Source organism: Megascapheus bottae, chromosome 38 (genome assembly GCF_031878675.1).
Source record: "Megascapheus bottae isolate mThoBot1 chromosome 38, mThoBot2.hap1, whole genome shotgun sequence".
Classification (NCBI taxonomy): domain Eukaryota; kingdom Metazoa; phylum Chordata; class Mammalia; order Rodentia; family Geomyidae; genus Megascapheus; species Megascapheus bottae.
Window position 1 is genome coordinate 5,367,972 of NC_143546.1, and position 21,873 is coordinate 5,389,844.

General features: G+C 49.4%; 1 long non-coding RNA gene and 1 pseudogene across 1 annotated transcript; one reads left to right on the forward strand and one right to left on the reverse strand.

Moving 5' to 3' along the window:
* Positions 1-397: 397 nt before the first annotated feature.
* On the reverse strand, positions 398-5,241 carry LOC150041910 (uncharacterized). The gene is made up of 3 exons (XR_016533708.1): positions 4,957-5,241; positions 3,837-4,029; positions 398-708 (listed from the first exon to the last, which is right to left on the reverse strand). It is a non-coding gene; the product is annotated as an uncharacterized LOC150041910 (long non-coding RNA).
* An 11,600-nt stretch (positions 5,242-16,841) lies between these two features.
* Positions 16,842-18,359, forward strand: LOC150041911 (NADH dehydrogenase [ubiquinone] 1 alpha subcomplex subunit 5 pseudogene; annotated as a pseudogene).
* The last annotated feature ends 3,514 nt before the right edge of the window (positions 18,360-21,873 follow it).

The window sequence follows — 21,873 nt, forward strand, 5'->3', positions numbered from 1 at the left end:
CTCACAAGGGTTTATAATTTCAGGATTTTATGGCATTTGCCTTCTCCTGATAACATCTCTTTCTTCTAACCTGGTAGACACCTTTTTATCTTTTACGACTCAACTCTGGGATGCCTTCCTTTCCTATCTTTCTTGTTCTCAGTTCTGCAGTGTATCAGCTATCCCTCTTGGAACAAACACGTTGTTTTTTCTTTTTCTTTAAGTCCAAAACCTGGAGTCTTACCCATTCAGTAGGTGCCAGTAAATGAACTAGTGTAGAAAACAGTCACTGCCTTCCAGTCACTGCATAGTCGAGAGTGAGATTAAAAGCAGAGCAAAGCAAAACAAAACATATCTTTGTTAATAATTGGTGACATGACATTGTAATTTCACAGTACATGTAATTTAGCCTGTCCTTTCTATGATTTGGCTACAGTTCTACGCATCTTACACCCCTTACATGGAATCCTAACAAAAATCCTCTATACAGCAGGCTAATCCTTTGTCATAAGCTGGGCTTTTCTGAGGGATGACGGACTAAAATCTCAGGAGATGATGCACCTTAAGGTGAGTTTTCCCCACTCTGGCCCACGGTGCAGTGGACATTGCAGGGAGAGGCGTACAGAGCTCTCATCACCATCACCCCGAGAGATGACCTTCTGTTACCTATTAATATCTGAGGCACGTGGCAGATATCCAGGCAGCCTTCTGTTTACTGTAGCGATGTACCTGGGGGTCAGAGGGAATCAATTTAAAAAGAAGCAAGGTTTACTTTGATTCACAGTTTCTGGTTCAGGTTTATGGAGAGGCAGGATGTTGTGGTAGAAGCAAATTATCTGGAGAAGCTCATTCACCAGAGAAGAGACTTGGGTAGACCTGGAGATACTTTTCTTTTTCTTTTTCTTTTTTTTTTTTTTGCCAGTCCTGGGCTTGAGCTCAGGGCCTGAGCACTGTCCTTGGACTTTCTCAAGGCTAGAGCTCTACCACTTGAGCCTCAGCACCACTTCCAGCTTTTTTCCATGTCTGTGGTACCGAGGAATCGAACCCGGGTCTCCATGCATGCTAGGCAAGCACCTTAACCACTAGGCCAAACTCCCGGCCCCACTTTTATTTTTCTTAATCTTTATTTTTTTTTCCCCACCAGTCCTGGGGCTTGAACTCATAGCCTGAGCACTGTCCCTGAGCTCTTTTTCTCAAGGCTAGTATTCTACCAGCTTCTACAGCCCTGCTATTATTCTACAGCCTGGCTATTATTTGGCAATAAAACTTTATTGACAAACTTCAATGTCATGAGTTCCTAATTTCTGGTTCAGAGTCATCATTTATCACCTCAGTTTACCCTGACTCCTGAACATCATAAAAAGACGGGAATCAGGATCACTTAAAAAAGAACAAGTCATTTGGGGATCACATTTAGTACTTCTGCAGCTAGTCAGAGTAAATGGTTTTTGTAGATTGGGATGGGTCATTGAATTGTCCTGAAGCCAGGTTTAAAGATAACCAAACTCTCCCTGGGGGTTGGCTAATTATTACTGTACAAGTTTAAGAGCAATGACAGGTAATTTTCTTCCTTAAAAAAAAAAATAACAGCAGGAACTCTACCAAGAACTAAACAAGCCACTATTAAACCCCCATTAGCTGTGTGGGGTCAGTTTTAATGGTGCATTTTCTAGGAACACAATTGTTCTGCTGGCCCTGTGCTAAGCAGCAATTGAAATCACTGGGCATCAAAGCAAGGCTTTTTTTTTTTTTTCTGGGCCACCACACGGGGACCTTGTTTTTTCCAGCTGACTCTCTGTCTGTGTCAGCTTATTCTTGCTTTGGAAAAATGCATCCTGGGGGGAAAATAAGCATGAGAAGGCCATACCCGTTTTCCTCATCCGGGTTATTTCAGCCTAAAGAGCTCTGAATATTTCCAACATAATCAGGAGGAGACTCTCAGGCTGAGCTTAGAAATGGTTTATATGTCATAGAACCTGGATTGTGCACTTGGGAGGTGAAGATTGGGGTTCATCGCTGGACCCACTTGTTTCTGAGCGTCTCTACACAGTAGCAAGGCAGTGAGAGAGAATTGGAGGAGAAAATGGAGCCCACAATTGTATTGGCGTATTGGAGAAAAACCTGCAAACTCCCCTATCATTCACCCATTGAAGGATGGTGAGTGTTAAGTTGCTTCACGTCCTAAGCCTCAGTTTCTCCAGATGGAAACTAGTGACAATGTGACTAATAGACACATAGACAGAGAAGACAGTGAAGTGACCTCCCCCCCACCACCAAAGGCCACTCTCTGAATGGCTTTTGGATTAGCTAAGCAGGCCATAGCAAAGAGCTGATTCTAGAAAATTCCTGTCAAAGCTGGATGCTGGCAATACGCCCCTGTAAATCCTAGCTTCTGAAGACACTGAGATGTGAGGGTCACAGCTGAAGGCTAATCTGGGCAGAAAAGTCTGTGAGAATCTTTATCTCCACTAAACTACCAAAAAGCTAAAAGTAGAGTTGTGGCTCAGATGGTAAAGGGCTAGCCTTGAGCCAAAGAAGCTCAGGAAGGAAGGAAGGAAGGAAGGAAGGAAGGAAGGAAGGAAGGAAGGGAGGGAGGGAGGGAGGGAGGGAGGGAGGGAGGGAGGGAGGGAGGGAGGGAGGGAGGGAGGGAGGGAGGGAGGGAGGGGTGGGCCTGAATCCTTAGAGGAAGGGAAGTCCCACCTCCTGGGTGATGGACTGGGCCTGAATGCCTACAGGCAGGGGTGGGAATTTGGATGATAGGTTACTGGACCTGTCAATCCTGTGCCTGGCACTCCAGTTTCCTGTGGCCCTGTTCCCTGAGCTGACCCTGTTTTAGGGGCAGACCAGCTCAGATGCCATGATGCCAGGCCTCCTGTGGGGTGTCTCCTGTCACCTGGCTCTGCTCCCAGTCAACATGGCGTCCCATGTCAGCTCTCCCAATGGGGTTGGATCTGGATTGTTGGGATTGGTTTTTTTTTTTTCCTGCTCTTTCTGTCCTCTCCCACTCTCATGGCTCAATTTCCTGACCAGGCTTAGGTGCATTTGAGGTGTTATAAAGGCGAGAAGATACAGAAGCCACGTGTTGGGAGTTCGAATCCTGCAGTCTTTAGTCACAAGCCAGGGACTGCAGAGCAGACTCTCAAAGTCCAGCAGCCAGAAAACGCAGTCAGGACAGTCAGGAAACAGGCCAGAGATGACAGAGACAACAGATAACAATACCCACAGGCCAAAGAGCTGAATTGGGACGCCATGGCGACCAGAGAACATCCAGGAGGCAGGAAACAGGATGTGAACTTGGAGACACATGGCATGGCACCCTGGTACCTAAGCTCATTCAGGCCTCATAGGGTCAGGTCACGGGGCAGGGTCACAGGAAACTCCCAGTTTCCAGTACCACCTATCAGTCGAGTGCCAGCCCCTGTCTCCAGGGACCCAGACACCAGCTATGGGAGTGGGGGGGGGCTTCATCTCCCCCCAACTCCCAAACCTTCATTCTTCATATGCAAAGCTTTCCTGAAGCAAGCAGAACCCTCCGTCTGCATTCATGGACTAGCCTCCCTCTCCCCTAGGTTTATTCAACACCTGGTAAGAGAATTCCCTCCTTGTCCTGGGAGGGGCCCGGATGTCTGTGAAGCCAACAGACCTGGCAGCCAGCTGCTGGCATGGCTGGATTGAGCCACCCTACTTCAGAGGGGGTGCACGTGTTTGGAATAGGAATGCATCTGCATAGGCCCGATTTCTAAGAAAGACTCCCAATTCCACCTCTCAAAATGTGGCTTCTCTGAATCTCATCAACTGGACTCCCCTTATTACAACAATCCAGCCAGCCATCTTTATCTCAGCTCTTGGCCCCTCACTCCGATGTCACTCTGGAGGGATGTCACTCTGGTTGGAGTCCTGAGCAAACCGGTGGTACAAATTAGGGGTACACAGCCTCTTGGTCTTCAGGTTGTCAGATGTAGAGTTACAAGCAGGGACTAGAAATGTATATCTTCCAGCAATTTGAGAAGCGTAGATGAGTTCATTGAAACTTTATGTTCCCTTTCTCACCTAAGGGGGAAAAAAAAAAGAAGAAAACGTTTAAAAATGCTGATTCTGGGGCTTGAACTCAGGACCTGGGGTATTGTTCTTTTAGCTTTTTCATTCAAGGCTGGTCCTCTAGCTCGTGACCCACAGCTCCACTTCTAGCTTTTTTTTTTTTGCTGGTTCACTGGAGATAGAGTCTCATGCCCAGGCTGGCTTTGAACCACGGTCCTCAGATCTCAGCCTCCTGAGAAGCTAGGATGACAAATGTGAGCCACCATGCCCAGCTCGGCCATTTTTTTTGGGGGGGGGAGGGATGGAGAGGGTGGGATTGACAATTTATTTTGTGAAGATGAAATGTGGCTCATTTGACAGGAAAGGTTTGAATTCTTTGTCGAGCTGATAGAGCCAGAACATTTCTAGCTGGTAGCAGGTGTGTCTTAATTCCCAAACAAAACAAAAAAGAATAAAGAACAAACCCTCACAATCATTATTCTGCCAAGCCTGGGACATAACTTTGGGTGTGTTTTCCTTTCTGGTCACCCAGCCCCATGGGGATGGGAAAGCCACATCTCTGGGGCTGAAATCCACCAGTCAGCTGCATTCCAGGCAGACTCATCAAATGATTAGCCCAGACAATTTTGTTTATCCTGCCCCAGCCTGGAATTTGGCCTCTTACAAAATCCACAGCTACCACAGAGAGAACAGATGAGACCCCAAACTGCTCAGTAAGCAAAAGAAAGTTTCCCCCTCCCCAAACACACACACACACACACACACACACACACACACACACACACAGGGTGGAGGGAGAGGGTGAAATTGTATGCCAGACACCAGGCATCAGAAGGGGCTCTCATTGGACCAGGTGAAATCTGCTCCCGCCCTCCACTTCCTTCAACCCCGCCCCTTCCCCCCTCCCTGAGGGAATTCTTCTAAAGTTGAATGATTTACCTAGCTGTGATGAGATGTCTGCTATATCCACGGCCAAGAAGAGCCACAGGGCCTTGGCCTGTTTGGTGTTTGAGAATGTTGGTGATTTGTGTTCACAGATGCAGAAGTTCAATGTTAGTTCCACTGAGTCAAGTCACTTGTCTTAAGATCTCTGAAGATTGCCTAGAGAGGTGTGGGGTGGGGGGGGGCATGCTGTTGACATGGTGGGGTGCATTTCCTTGTCCTTTTGTTTTTTCTTTTTCCACCAGAGTCCAATCAGGCAAGCACGCTGGCCTCCGCCTTCAGGCTCTGTGAGGAATAAATGATTGCCGATTCAGTCATTCAGCTTGTTGACAGCTGAGTGTTGCAAGACTGAGAAGATCTTGCAGGAATCTGGTGACACCATGCCAGCAAGAAATCTGGTTGTTCTTTGTCTTTCTTTTTTAATTGTTGACAGTCCTGGGACTTGAACTCAAGACCTGGGTGCTGTCCCTGAGCTCTTTTTGCCCAAGTTTGGTGCTCTACCACTTGAGCCTCAGCTGTACATCCAGTTGTTCATTTATTTATTTTTATTTTTTGTTTTGGTGGCCTTTTTTTTTTTCCGGTCCTGGAGCTTGACCTTGAGAGCTGAGCACTGTCCTTGGACTTTCCCAAGGCTAGAGCTCTACCACTTGAGCCTCAGCACCACTTCCGGCTTTTTTCTATGTATGTGGTACCGAGGAATCGAACCCAGGTCTTCGTGCATGCTAGGCAAGCGCTCTACCAGTAGGCCAAACTCCCTGCAAGGCTCACACTTTTACACTCCAGGTTGGCACTCAACCACTTGAGCCACAGCTCCATTTCCACAGACTTTCCTGCCCAGCCTGGCTTTGAATCACGATCCTCACATCTCAGCCTCCCGAGGAGGAGCTGGGCTCATAGGTGTGAGCCGCCAGAGGCTGGCTTCGTGCGTCCTCTGGTCTGCAGTATCTCAGGACAAACCTTGCACTGTCACCAGGCAGGCGTGTGCATATGCGTGTGTGTGTGTGTGTGTGCAATGCAACATGCAGATGAACGTTGCTCGAATATATCTTTCTGAGGTGCCAGGGGCCCATCTCCATGGCAACGCAGAGAGGAGAGCCAGGAAATCACAGTGGCTCTGGTCAGGGACAGGTGACAGCAGGAAGGAGAGCGAAATCCCAGCTCCACTGCTGCAGGAAGCAAAGCCCAGCTTCTCAGGCATTTGCACAACAGGGAGCATCTGAGGAATGCATGGACCCCAGCTCCCTCCCCCCGGGCAGGTACACTGGAGTCAACTGCAGCGCCTGGAACAAGCAGATCCAGCCATAAAGGCATCAGCAGGCTTGAGTGGAGTCTGTGGGGGGGTGAGGGCAAGCTCGGGATCCCACCTGGACTCTGAGTTCAAGTTGTGTTCATCCCGAAGAGTAAATACAATCGTCCATGTGAGTCAAGTGCCAGAGGCTCACACCTGCTCTCCCAGTGGCTGAGGAAGCTGAGAACGGAGGATCCCAGTTCAAAGCCCGACGTGGCGAGAAAGTCCAGGAGATTCTGGTCTCCAAAATGAACCATCCCCCCCCCAAAAAAAACAAAAACCAGAAGTGGAGGTGTGGCTCAAATGGCAAAGCACCCTAGCCTTGAATGAAAGAAGCTCAGGGACAGAACCCAGGCCCTGTGTTCAAACCCCAGGACCAGCACACACACACACACACACACACACGCACACACACACACACACACACACACACACACAGTTTCTACCACCTCCTCCCACCCCACCCCACCTGCCAGCCTCTTCCTCCAGGCGTGTGACTTTTTTCCCCAGGTGTGTCCCCAGCCTCACCTGTTCAAACAGGGCAAACCACAGGCCACAGGAAGGGCTCAAGGCCCCACCCAGCCTGGGCCACCAGGTCCCCCACCCACTGCTTCTGGCTTAGCAGGTCTGATGGGCACCAAAATTCTTCCCTCCCTTGACCTGACCTGACCCGGGGCTCCGCCCTTCAGGTCTGAGTGACAAGCCACCTGCTTCCTCTCCCTGTGAGACACCTCCACTGGGGTAAGCCAAGCCCCAGCTCCCTGTGTTTTTCTCTTCCTGTTTGCTTGTTAGGCAAGTTTCAGTACAATGAATGAATGAATGAATGAATGAATGAAGCTCTTGCCTGGATTTCCCTGGGTCTCGGGAGGATTCATCACACTTGAGATGACCCACCAAAGTCTGTGCTGGACACAGAGGGTGATGAAAATGATTCCTGGAGTTTGTGGGTTTGAACCCACCTTCCCCCCCCCCACCACACCCAGTCCTCAGGGCCAGGCCTCTGAACTGGGCCACAGACCAACAACATGCAAGGCCTGCGCAGGCGTGGTGCCAGCCAGCTGCCCACAGACCTGCCTACCAGAGCAGAGGCTGGACGTGCCAAGGCAGCCACGTGCCCTTCTGAGCCCACAGGTTAGGGAGGAGAAGGAGGAAAATCATGTTGAACCAGGCCGACCATGGCATAGGCCGACTCTGAGTCAGCTCACAAGAGCCCTGGGGCCTGGGCTGGGGCTGGTCAGCAAGCCAGAATGTTACAGGACATGGCTTCCAATCCTGGCCATGCTGTGTCACACAGGGTGACAGAGCAGCCCGGGACTTGAACTCGGGGCCTGGGCGGTGTCCCTTACGTGGTTGCTCGAGGCTAGCACTGAGCCATGGTTTCCCATCCGGACTTTCTAGGGGTGGATTGGGGAGAAGAGTCTCTCTGGTTCTCTCTGCCCAGCTGGCTTTGAACTCTCAGCCTTCTGAGTAGCTAGGATGTCAGAATCACGGGCTCCTGTCCGCTCTCAGGTTTCTATTCTCCACCTATAAACTGGAAGAACATGGAAAATCTGCTCAGAAAATGACTGAGAAGAACAGTCGTTCTCTACATTGACACAGTATGTGTCTATGTTTTATACACAGACAGGTCTGTGTAGTATAGCCTACAATGTAGCGTAGTATTATACACTGTGTACATATATGTATTATATACTGTATGTATGGATAATAGACAATATACTACATTAACATGTATTATGTCTTATGCAATCTCGAATATATTATGTCGACTAATATACTATGTAAATACAAATATTAAATGTCATATATAATATAAAAGAGCACGTTTAATATATAGTATATATTATATATGTTTATATAATGTAATATATACTATACTATATATCATATGTAGACATATGTCTTGTAATATATAATTTATATTGGAGTATTATACATTCTGATATATAATACTTATACATAAATACTAAATATTATAATGTAATAAATAAACAATATATTATAATGTAATAAATAAACAATATAATATTATAATGTAATAAATAAACAATATATTATAATGCAATAAATAAACAATATAATATTGTAATGTAATAAATAAACAATATATTATAATGTAATAAATAAACAATATAATAAATACATCGATATATAATAAATATAATAAAATACGACATATAAATAATAAAGTAATAAAAATACTATATAATGAGTGAATATATAGTATATGCTAAATATATACTATAATATAAATGTAATATATAATAAAGTAAATATAATAAATATGTAAATACATATACAATATTATATATAATAAATATATAATACACAACAAATGTATAACTGGACATAAAAGGACTGGAAATGTGGCCTAGTGGTAGAGTGCTCTCCTGGCATGCATGGAGCCCTGGGTTCCATTCTTCAGTTCCACATACACAGAAAAAGCCACAAGTGGCGCTGTGGCTCAAGTGGTAGAGCGCTAGCCTTGAGCAAAAGAAGCTCAGGGACTGTGCCCAGGCTCTGAGTTCAAGCCCCAGGACTGTCAAAAAAGAAAAGAAAAGCAATAAATATATATCCCCCCCCACCCCAACCCCAGCTTACCCTACCCCATCCCGCCCCCCTTCCTCAGCCAACCAGGCTAAAAATCAGGACTCCTTCCACAACTGATTCTGAGTCACCACAGGGCGTGGAGAAAACCACAGGAGGGGCGAGGGGATTTCCTTAGAGACCACAGCGGGTACTGGAAATAGCACTGCCCCCCAGCTCACGTGTGAGGGGGCCCCCCGATCCCTCACAGTGGGTTCTAGGGACCACAGGATTGCAACTCCTGGAATGCTGCCCATAGTTAGAGAAGGAAGTAACAGCGTCCTTGTCTATTTCAGCGTGTGTGTGTGTGTGTGTGTGTGTGTGCACATGCCCCTTCTCATGTCAGTCAAGGCAAGAGTCTCACAGACTTTCCTGCCCAGGCTGGCTTTGAACCACCATCCTCAGGTCTCAGCCTCCTGAGTAGCTGGGATGACAGGCGGGAGCCCCCAGTACCCGGCTATTTGTTTAGAAATATATTGGATAAAATGGGACTGATCACTGTCATACTATTTTCCTTTGTTTTAAAATACAATTTTTTTATGCTAGTCCTGGGATTTGAACTCAGGGCCTGAGCGTTGGGCACTCTACCACTTGAGCCACGGCACCACCTCCAGTTTTTGAGTTGTTCATTGGGGTCTTTTCTACCTGGGCTGGCTTCGAACCACTGTCCTCAGCTGTTAGCCTCCTGGATTAGTAGCTAGGATTACAGGGCAGAGCCACGCGTGCCCTGTCCACCCCAACCAACCAGCCAGTTCTGTGCACGCAGAAAGACCAGCCCCCTGGACAGGCAATGTCCAGGACAAAGAAGGCGGATGAGCCACGCACACCCCTCCCCGTAATAAGGGGAGACACAAGATGGGATTACCCCAACTTAATCAGGGACCCCCAGAGAAATTTGTCTTGGCCTCCTAGAAATAGTCTAGGGAGGGGGGGCTGGGGACAGAGAACCAGTGAGTCCACAAAGGCCAGGGCCTTGAACTCAGGGCCTGAGCCCTGTCCTTGGGCTTTTTCCTCAAGGCCAGAGCTCTACCAGTTGAGCCCCAGCTCCACTTCCGGCTTCGTTTCTACGTATGTGCTCCTGAGGAATCGAACCCGGGTCTTCGTGCAGACATATGGATGGGTGGGGGTGGCAGCCCCAAGGGTGACAGGTCGTGTGAGGGGAGGAGGGGGGGCAGAGCGAGTCTGACATGTTGAATGGAAAGCCTTTGTGCCACGACTGAAAGATAATTCTAGAACATGTTTCAAGTTCGTGAGACCCACCCCCACCCCCACACACAAGTCTGAGTGTGGCAGGACACACCAGCTGTCCTCCCAGCCACTACACGGGAGGGGTAAACAGGAGGATCGTGGTCCAACCACAACACAGGAGGTGGATCTAGGCATAGCTAGACATATGGAGGTGCCTTACTTGGGGGGGGGGTTTCCCCTTTACAGTGAGAGAGCTCGGCTACTACAAATCGGGGACCCACACCAGGTCATGGTGGCTCACACCTGCCACCCCAGCTCCTCGGGAGGCTGACAGCTGACGATGGTGGTTCAAAGCCAGCCTGGCCAGGACAAGGCCATGACACTCTTGTCTCCAGGGAACCCACCAGAAGAAGGGGGAGCAGGGGCTCAAAGTGGTGGAGCGCTAGCCTGGAAGGGAAGAGCTCAGGGGCAGTGCCCAGAGGAGGAAGGGGAGAGGAGGTAGGAGGGGAGGAGAAGGGAGAAGGAAGGGAGGGAGGGAGGGAGGGAGGGGCGGGCCTGCATCCTGAGAGGAAGGGAAGTCCGGCCTCCCGCTCTGTGGACAGTGGCTTTGCACCTGAGGTCACCCCGGTGGTCCCCCAAGTTCCCAGCACCCCCCCCCAGCTCCAGGATGTCCCCCTGCATGGTCTTGTCCCCCCACCTCTGCTGCCTTTCTGTGCAGCCTGATAAGGAGGGGGCTGAGGGATGCTGGAGGCGTTGCCTAGCAACGGGATGGCGTTGCCTAGCAACGGGATAGCCCAATGCTATTTAGAGCACACAGCCACCTCCTGTTCTGGACCTGCCGAGGGGACCCGGTCCCCCCCCCCCCGCCCAGCTCGGGCTGGGCCAGCAGGGACCCCCCCCCCCGCCCCCAGGCCCTGAGCTCCACGGCCTCACGACCAAGCAGTCCCACTGGCTGGCTGCACGGCGGTGCAGGGCCACTGGGCTTGGGTGATGCTCGGGTAGCTGGTATACAGCTGGCGCTTAATAGAGAGCATGCACACGGGTACCCAGCTGGGGCACAAGAAAGAGGAGGAGCAGGAGGAGGAGGAGGAGGAGGAAGGGGAGGAAGGTGAAAGGGAAGCAGTGACAAGGTGATTAAAAGCAAGAGCAAATGACTGTTGGGATACAGAAGATAACAGTAGCAGATTGCTTGGGGGAAATCAAGGAAGACTTCCCGGAAGAGGTGACATTTTGCGTTGGGTTTTGCAGCTCCAATAGGAGTTTGCCAAATAACTCGTACTGGAGATCAGATAGCTATTCTGGGAAGAGTCTCTGGAGGGACCAGCAAGGGTGATTAGGACGACTCTGGAGTGACGGGGGTGTCACTCCAGACGTCTGGTACGCATGTCTGGTTTGTGGAGTTCTGAGGATGGGGTGTCATTTCCCCGCAGAGGCAGACTGTGAACCTCACACTTGTCAAAATCACCCCGCTGCTCACGCCTGTCATCCCAGCTGCTCAGAAAGCTGAGCTCTGAGGATCAGGGTTCAAAGCCAGCCTGGACAGAAAAGTCCTTGAGAGATAGGGCGGTAGCCTTGAGCTGAAGAGCTCAGGGACAGCGTCACCTTGACCAAGAAACACCCCCAGCCCCTGTCAGCAGCAGCAGTGACAGAACCCCCACATGTGGGGCGGGGTGGGGGGGTGGTCTGATGAGGTCATAGCTGCCTGTTCTGGGCACACATCATGGCGCCAGCTCTGTCCCATTCCCTGCTTAGCCACCGCCAGAACTGGTTTCACAACAGGCTGGTGACAAAGATGCCACCACAGCCCCAGTTTCAAATCTGGGTGTTGTCACTTTGATGTTGTGTCCTCTTGGGTCAGGGCTTCACACCTGCCTCAGTTTCCCCACAGGTTTTATGAGACTAGACATCATTCCTTTTCCCAGGAGCTCACAGGAATCTTTGCTACAGGTGCCACTGCTGGACCGTGGGTGTGTGGGTCCTTTAAGGGGTGGGGCTTAGGGAGAGGAAGTTAGGTCATTTGCATCCAGCCAGGTCATTTGCATCCAGCTAGGTCATTTGCATCCAGCCAGGTCATTTGCATCCAGCCAGGTCATTTGCATCCAGCCCGGTCATTTGCATCCTCATTTGCATACACAGCTCTCTTCTCTCTGGCTACAGCCCCCAACCCAATGGGACCCAACTGACTGACCATGAACTAGAACCCCCAGCCTTCAGTTCAAGGCTAGAGCTCTACCACTTGAGCTACACCACCATTTCTAGTGTGCTGGTGGCTCATGGGAGATAAGAGTCTCATGGACTTTCCTGCTCGGGCTGGCTTTGAACCCCAGTCCTCAGAGCTCAGCCAGTGAGGGTGGAGACTGGAAAACCTCAAGTGGAAGAGAAGATTGCAACAGGCATCGCCGTGGAAACCAGGCCGCAAACGTCCCAGGGACCTTGGAATTTTCTCCCCCTGGCACAGTTCTTGAAAACTGCGTCAGCAGATCAAGAGCCAGGGGCAGGACATGGTGCCAAGAAGCTGAGGGGAGCTGGCACGCTGGGACCAGGCCCCCTGCTTGATTAACGCAGAAACCAGAACACACCGCGAAGTGCCAGGAGAGCTGCTGGGAGCTGTGGAACTGAATTTCAGCAAGGAAGAAAAAGGCTGTTTCCAGCTGTGGGAATCCCACACGGGCCCCAGGGACAGTTGACTTCCGGCCTGGATGGATGCTCACCCCCCCACCCATCCATACACACATCTACCCATCCATCTAATCAGCTAGCCAGCCATCTCCTAGACCTGCCTGTGAGGCCACGGCCTGCCCCCCCCCTTCAACTCCCAGCAGAAACAATTGCCTTGATGTACCCAGCATTCACACCCATCGTTGGTCCTTTCACATCCCCTTACACAGGGACATTCTGTGATATCATTTATGGCAACAGTATATATTTATATGCCACCCAGGGCTGGCAGCATCAGATGCATGTGGGCAGGCACACAAGCACGTGTACATGTAAGGTGGCCCATTAAAGGGCAATACTGCTGACCCCAGGCCCTTTGCATATCCCCTCATGGGTTATGAAGTAGTCTGGGGCTCTGGGGTGAGTAAGGACTGCTCCTCTGGGATGGTGGCTTGTGATGTGTCTACCCTTTACCCCTGCTCCCCAGATCCATTTCATTTCCCTGGGGCTTAGAGACATGCAATCATTGACCCCAGGGCTCACACAGCCAGACAGGGAGCAAGAGTCCTCAGACAGCTGGCCCAGCTAGCAGATGCCTGTGTCTATTTAAAGAAAGAGCCATTCAGGGACTGGGGACCCGTGACCCTTTCTGGGTGACCCAGCTGGACTCTGGCGATGTGATGAGCTCTGGAACCTCCACACCCCCCCTCTCCCCCCCCCCACAATCACTCTGCTGAACCTAGCAGTCAGAGGGGACCCCAGCGGGTCACCAGTTTCTAGCCAGAGGAGAAGGAGCGCAGATCTGTGACCTTTCCCCCCTCCCCATGCTGGGAACTTGTCTGGGGCTTTTTGGGGGTGAGGGTGGGGAGTGTCAGACTTTGAGAGTTGTCTACAGCCAAAACTTGGTCGTGGATCTGACATCGGCTCCCACAGTGTCCCCTGAATCCTTTCAGACAGTAACAGTGATCATGTCACCTGGCTCAGAGAAGCAGAGTGGCTGAGAAGCCAAGTTCACCCAGCTTCTAAATGGTAGCATGGCCTTCTACAGGTTTAATACCCTGCCATCCGGTGATTCTGGGCTCCAGGCTCTTGCAGACAAGTGGAGCAGGCCTAGGGCATGAGAGCTTCAGCTAACAGGAGGTCTTCCCACCAGCCAGCCATCTATGCCTTCTCTCCCATGCCAGCCACTGCCTGGATGTGACAGCTCTGCCCCATCTGTCTCTCTTCTAGGCCTTCTGCTAGCCAAGCAGGCCCCTTATATAGTCAGAGAGGGAGGGGACAAGGAAGTCTCTGCACCAATCACAGCGTTCCTCTGCTGGTCTGACCAATCAGAGTAGGATCTTATGCAAATGAAGGGTGGTGTGTGCACCAATCGCAGGTCTCCTCTTGAGCGGAAAGTGCCTTGGTCCACCAATCACCACACACACACACACACACAAAACAGTCAGGCAGGGAGCCAGAGACAGGACTGTGACCTCCAGACAAGAGATCCCTGGGGGTAAGTAGAGGCTGGAGTGGGGAAGGAGGAAAGCCAGAGGCTGGGAGGTACCAAAGCAAGCACTCCAATGCCATTTTTTTTTTTTGCCAGTACTAGGAGTTGAACTCAGGGCCTAGGCACTGTCCCTTAGCCTTTTTCCTCAAGCCTGGTGCTTTCCCATCTGAGTCACAGTGCCACTTCTAGCCTTTTGGATGATTCACTGGAAATCAAGACTTCTCACAGACATTCCTGTCCAGGCTGACTTTGAACCAGGATCCTCAGATCTACACCTCCTGAGCAGTTGACAGGCGTGAGCTGTCCCTGCCAGCTAAGCCACCGCCCCCCCAAGAGAAATACTCCCTTACTTATTTACAAAAGGAAAGAAAGAAAAGAAATCAGCGCTAAGAATAAAGCCCATAACAAGGACAGGTTCCGTATCTCATCCTAACTTACTCAGGTGGCTGAGATCTGAGAGTCACAGTTCGAAGCCAGCCCAGGCAGGGAAGTCCAGGAGACTCTTATGGATAGCTAATCACAGAAAATGCCAAACCTGGTTCTGTGACTCAAGTGGTCAAGCTTTAGCCTTGAGCAAAATGGAGCTCAGTTACAGCACTCAAGCCTAGAGTTCGAGCCTAAGCCCTTTGTGTTGTCACCAAGGAGGTGGGGTCTTGGTGTCATTAAGGGGCGGGACATGTGATGTCACTAAGGAGCTCTGGAAGCCAGGAGAAGGCTGGGACCCATGCCAGGCCATGCAGGGGTCCTTTAAGTGAAAGTCAGTGAGGTCACAGTGTCCTACAAGCCAGAGCTGGGCCTTCAGTAGGGCCCCAGCCTGATGACACTACAACCTGTGACCAGAACCATGAGAAACGGAAGCCCTGTTGTCAGTGCCATCTGGTTGGGGATGTTTGTTACAGCAGCTAGAGCTGACTGAGACATCATGCTGGATGCCAGACAATCATGAGCAATCTGGGAAGGTTGGATCCTAGGACTGGGGTAGAGATGGTCAGAGCCTGGATCTGTTCCCAGGAAAGAACACGCAGGACCAGCCAGTGGTGAGAAGAGAAGTGGGAGAGAAAAATCTCACACGCATCTCATGGATGGTCGAGCTTTGTCCGTGGAGCTCAGGAATAAAGAAGCTCTGAGGACCAAACCCAAGATGGCTCTTCCTCTTTAAGTAAAGTCATTTACTTAAAGTCATCGCCCTGTGACACAGAAGAAAGGCTGCTTTCACCAAGCTGGCTCTGCCAGCTACCTGGCCCCTTTCCTAGAGCCCCCCCCACTTCCTCCTTGTGGGGCTCTGCTAGGCCCTCACTTAATCCAAGACCAAGATGGGAAGGAGTTGGCAGAATTACCAGGACAAACTATGGCTTCAAGATGACAGCACTCAGTTTCCCGAGGAGCTAAGATGACATGGCCACTGGCACCAGGTAATTTTTGAGTCTTAAGATACCATCTGCCCCCTTTCCTCCTGCCCCACCTTCTCAAGCCACCCCCAAGTCAATAACTGAATGACCCTCCATTTTCCAGCCACCTGGAGACACTCCGAGTTACAGAGGCTAGCCAGGACCACAAAGAAAGGCAGCCATATGGCCCTCCCTGTAGCCTGGGCTCTCCTGTGACATATTAACATAATGTCCCTTCGCCAGCACAATTACATTTGCAGGCGGCACAATGTCATTTGGTAGTTGCCGCCAGCCAGGGAATCATCAGGAGATGACTAAATAAGCTAATCAAATTAGCAGGAATTTGCATATGAGCCCAGCAGCTGGGCTTGGAGAAGGCAGAATCTTCATTTCCCAGTGGACAGCCAGCCCTTTCCCCCCCTTTCCTTCCCCCCCCCACCCCAGTGGCTGGCTGGTCAGTCTGTATGAACAGGGCAGCTGAACCCATAAATAACCAAGATTTGAGGCCCCACAGAAGCCTAGAGGCTATAGCAGTTTCTGAGGTTCAGGAGAGACAAGAAGCCCCACTCCTCTCCCAGTCTTGGGGTGCTCCCTTCTTGGGTTCGGGGATCCAGGCACAGCCATGATAGCATTCACCTCCTGTGATTTCTGGAGAATCTGGGTTTGGGGGGGGGGCTACTGTGGTTCACACTTCTGTTCTGCTAGCTTTCTGTTGCCTTGAATAAGATATTTAACAGGAGGTGGAGATAGGAAGATCTTAGACTGGCTATTGCAAAAGCATCCCCAAGACCCTTTATGAAAGAGAGAAGGGATGGGCTGGGAGCATAGCCTAGTGGTAGAATGCTCACCTCACGTGCATGAAGCCCTGGGTTCGATTCCTCAGTACCACATACACGCACAAAAAAAAGTCAGAAGTGGTGCTGGGGTTCAAGTGGTAGAGTGCTGGCCTTGAGCAAAACAGTGTGAAAGGGCAGTGCTCAGGCCCTGAGTTCAAGCCAGGACAGGCAACAAAATAAATAAACTAATTAATTAAAAGAAAATGAGGTCCCCTTTTCTCATTTCATGGGGGGTTGGGGGGAGCATGGGGTAGGAGGGGTCTGTGGAGAAAAATCACCCACTTAGGACTCAAGAAGAACAGGAAAATCTGGAGTGGTCTTGGACGGGAGGCATGGCTCAAGTGGTAGAGCACCTGCAAATGTGAGTTCAGACCTGAGTTCAAACTCCACTACTACTCAATACAACGCCATTGTCTTAAAACAAATCCCTTGAGTGGCTATCTATTATGGATGGAGTGGGGATGAAGACTGCAGACCTGGTGAGTTTGGCTGTTTGTGACAGTACGTCAGGCTAACAATATTGTACACCAAGATTCATGATGGTCTAGAACGACTCCCTAAAAATGTAAAATACAGAAAACAGACAGAAGTGCTTACAAAAGAGAAAGTCAATATGGTTAAAGCCCAACCAGATGTCCAAAAATTCAAAGTTAGGAGCCTAGGGGTAGAGTGTTTGCCTAACCTGCATGAAGCCCTGGGTTCGATTCCTTGGTACCACACACACAGAAAAAGTCAGAAAAGGTACTGTGGCTCAAGGGATAGAGTGCTTAGCTTTGAGAAAGCTCAACAACAGTGCCCAGGCTCTGAGTTCAAGCCTTAGGACTGGCAAAAAAAGAAAAAGTCAAACTTCAGGATAGCCAACTAAAGAGATGATTTTTCAGGCTGAAACAGAACTAAGTCTGGCAAGAAAAATGGTAGAAAACCCTGAGAGCCATTAGAGGAAGAGCCTTCTGCCAACTAGTGGAAAAGGCCAAGAGAAGCATTGTCAAAAATCTTTGATGTGTTAATGGGCTACTATGTAATTAAATGTTCTAGTATATTAAAAATGTGTGCTATCTGGATTAAGAAAATTGCAACCGACATGCTTAGCAACGTTATTAGTGATTGTGGTATTAGCATTTTGCCAACTGCACAGTCTTTTCGCAGATGATTTCCAAGATGGTGCTGCTTTGAACAGAAAGGTTGTGGTAAGCAAGTTCATTGGTAAAGTTTCTACAGATCCTTTAGACACAGCCCCTAAGTTAGTACTTAGTTTGGGAAATAGACAAAACGGAATTTGATTCCTGTCTGAATGGATTTATCAGTGACTTGAGTGGTCGTGGGAGTAAAATGTTCAATTATGACAAAAGTGTCATGAGTAGCTGTAAATGCCAGCGACTCCAGGAGGCTGAGATCTGAGGATCGAGAGTTAGAGCCGGGTAGAAAAGTTTCCATGGGCAGACTCTTCTCCCCTGTGAATCACTCAGCAACTGCAAGCGGTAATGGCTTGAACACAAAGAAGCCCAGGGACAGTCCCAAAAGCCCTGAGTTTAAGCCCCACCACCACCACCAACAACAACAACAAAACAGTTTGTGATAAAAATCTTAAATTGTGGTGAGCCTCTTTGGCTTGGATCTGATGTATAAAACAAAATTAAAATATATAAATATATAGTGACTGTGAAATTAAAAAAAAAATCCCCAACAAGGGGAAAACCAGTTTATTTTCCCTTTCCCAGGAAGCCAAATGACACTTTAGCAGGTCCTGATTGTGTGTGTGTGTGTGTGGGGTGTCCTTCTGGAGATGGGGTGTCTTCATGACAGAAGGATCTGGGTCTCCGGGGGTGGGGCATACATGGCATGAGCTCTCCCATTGGCCAGGGCTGAACCAATGAGTACAGTTTGTCTGTTGAAGGACTGGGGGTCTCTAGCTACCCTTGCTACCCACCCCAGATCTCTTCCCAGGGGGCAAGGTGGACCCCTGACCTCTAGATTCTGGCTAGGTTTAACCAGTGGGAAGAGAGGAGGCGCCATTCTGTTCCCTCTTCATATATATATATATATATATATATTTTTTTCATTCTCTTTTGTACCAGTCCCCAGGCCTGAATTCAAGGCCTGGGCACTGTCCTTAAGCTTTTATGCTTAAGGCTGGTACCCTATCACTTGAGCCACAGCTCTACTTCCTGGCTTTTTCTGTGTATTTGGTACCAAGGAATCACACCCAGAGCTTCATGCATGCTAGGCCAGCACTCTACCAGCAGGCCATACATAAAAGCAGCTTCTGCCAATAGTGACAAAGTGGAAATAACAACAAAAGCAGAACGTTCATTGCTCTGGAATACTACTGAATTTCAGAATAATTGTACCTTTCAGTTCCAGAGCAAGCAAGCCTGCTCATGCCGAGTTTCAAACAAGCACAGAAATGGTCGTGTTTTTGCAGTTGACCTCATTTGTTTGTTTACTTATTGTATGCCCAGGCTGGCTTCAAACTGCCATCCTCACATCTCAGCCTCCTGAGTAGCTAGGATGTCAGGCGTGAGCCACCAGCACCCGGCTTATGAATCTGAGGTTTCTTGAACTTTTCTTTTCTTTTTTCTGGAGCTGGCTTGGAATCTCATTCCTATTGATTCCCACTTCTCAGGTGGCTGGGGTTGTAGACATGGGCCATATTCTTAGCATACAGAACTGTTTAGTATGTTGTGACCATGTATTGTGCAGGGAGTCAATGCAAGGAAAAAAATCTGTTTTCAGCTCTGACTTTAGTATTGTTATTATTTATTTATTTCTTCTTTCGTATTTCCTAGCTAGAATTGGTTGAACATAGCAGGTAGACCTTATGTCAGCATCTCAGGACAACTGTAAGGACCCGTGACACATTTGCAATCCTAGCTACTCAGCAGAATGACATCTGAGGATCATGGCTCAAAGCGTCACCACGTGTCCCACGCTGCAGTTAATCCATGCCACACACTTTGAGCTTTAACTGGAAAATTCCAGACATTCTGGCTATGGTATCATGGATTCCAGCTTTTGGTGGGGGGGGGGGCGCGGATTTTCATTGAGAGAATCTTCTGGAATTCTGATTGTCTGTAGGTTGTTTTGGGATGTCTGGATGGAGAATTGAAGTCTTCATTGGAGGACATAAGGATGTGCATTGCAAATGAAAACAGCCAGCCACCACAATAAGAAGTTATTTGGTGTGCCAAGAGAAAGGTTGGTGTCCTGCCTCCTGGCACAGAAATCTTCAGCACCAACATGAGAAACCAGTGCCAAGTTGAGAATTCAAGTTCTCTCCCCGCACCCCCACCCCCAAAGCAAAGGCTGCACCTCCAACTAGACACATGAGCCCTTCCTGGTTTGCACACTTGAGTGGTGTGAGCTCTTCACGTAGCTTGGCCTTGGTGTGCATAACTGCAATCCTGGCTACTCAGGAGGCTGAGATCTGAGGATCAAGGTTCAAAGCCAGCCCGGGCACAAAAGGACCTGAGACTCTTATTTCCAATGAACCTCTAGAAAACGGGAAGTGGGGCTTGGCTCAAGGGTAGGGTGGTAGCCTTGAGCTGAAGAGCTCAGGGACAAGGCCCAGGCCGAGTTCAAGCCCCATGACCCACAAAAAAGAAAAGAAGAAAGAAAGTCTGTGAGACTCTTATCTTCCACCAACCAGCAAAAGGCTGGAAGGGGAGGCATGGTTCAAGTGGTAGAGTGCCAGCCTTGAGCCATCACCACGAAGGAACAGCACCCAGGCCCTGCATTCAAGCCCTAGCACCTGTATTTCTTTTTCTCTTTTTTTAAATGGGGGGGGTCCACCAAAGAAGAAAAGATCCAAGAGGAAGGAGAGGAGGGGCATGAAAATAGACACACGGGTTGGGGCAGCCCCTCAAATCTGGCCTGGGGCTCTGCTTCTGAGCCTTTGCCTTTTCTCCATCCATTCCAGTCAGGGAGAAAACTCCCACGGATCCCAGTGGGCGGGCGGGATGCAGCTGCAGCGTCGCCATAGCAACCGTTGCCATGGTACCCGAGGAGGCCTGCCACTCCCACCCTCAGCACCCTTCATTACAGGGCCTGGGTGGGGGCTGTGACCCCAATTTCTACAGCACCCTGTAGGGGGTTCACATTTCATGGCTTTGGCTCAGACCCAGGGGTGGGTTGGGAAAACCACTTTTAGAGAGTGCATTAAAAGATATTATTTAAAAAAAATAAATCAAAGTATGCTGGGTGCCAGGGGCTTGTGCCTGTCACCTTAGCAACTCAAGAAGCTGAGATCTGACGATCAAGGTTCAAAGCCAGCCAGGGAAGGGAAAAAAAAAAAATTCATGAGCCTCTTATCTCCACTGAAATGCCCGAAAGCTGGAAGGGAAACTGTGGCTCAAGTGGAAGGGAACCAGCCCTGAGAAAAATAAAATATACAACAACAAAACCCACAAAACTGTCCAGGCCTTGAATTCAAGCTCCAAGATACACACACACACACACACACACACACACACACACTCAAGTGTTAAGTTTGCTTCCCAGCTTGTGGCACTCTAAGGAAGTCACAGAAACTTGAACCACGCCTCTGAGTTCACACCTATCTTCAAGACAACTCCCAAACTTTTAATTCTGAAAAGTTGGTGCAGGGGAAGAACGCAGACTCTCAGGATATTAATTGAAAAATAGGTTGTACTTTGCTATAGAGGAGGAGGAGGAGGAGGAGGAGGAGGAGGAGGAGGAGGAGGGGGGGAGAGGAAAAGATCTGGCAGAAGGAAAAAGGAAAAAAAAAAAAGCTCAACATCCTCTCATTTGGGGAAACTGAGTCCCAGCCCAACCCTAAGACTGAACTCCAATGCTGTGTACAATTCCACAGTTTGTGCACACTGTTGGTTTTCACTGGTGTTCTTTGGAGACCTTCAGCTCAAGGTTGCTGAAGGACCAAGAGTTTTACAGGACTGTTCTTCCCTGGAGCTGGTTTGAAGCCATGATCCTCAAATCTCAGCCTCCTGAGTAGCTGGGATTACAGGTGTCGGCCATAGCACCTGGCTGAGTTTTCTTTTCCCTGCATTGGTTAATGAAGCATGGACAGAAAGCCACTTGGTGGGGGATGGGGAGGGGGGACATGGTATTCTGTGGGTCCTCAGAGATTGTCAGGGAAGGAGAGAGGGAGATCAGATTACAAGGTGTCAGGGAAAAGCCAGGACTTCCTCATCCTCAGCACCTTTTCTGCTTTTGGGCAAGAAATGTAGAATCAGCATTTCTCTTGTCACCTGAGGCCTCCCTGCCAGGGGTGGGGTAGGAGTGGGGGAGTGGTTACACAGAGGGCGTCTAGAACACTAGGGGACCCACCTTGACTCTCTGCTGAAATGATCCCTCTTTAAATAGCCTCACGCCTGCCCCAGACGTGACCTCTGCCATTACTGAAATGTAATCGCAAATGGCTGTCTCAGCAGTTCTGTGGGTTTTGCCCAATCTGGCCTGAGACCCAGTCATAATAGAAAAGAAAGAAAGAAAGAAAGAAAG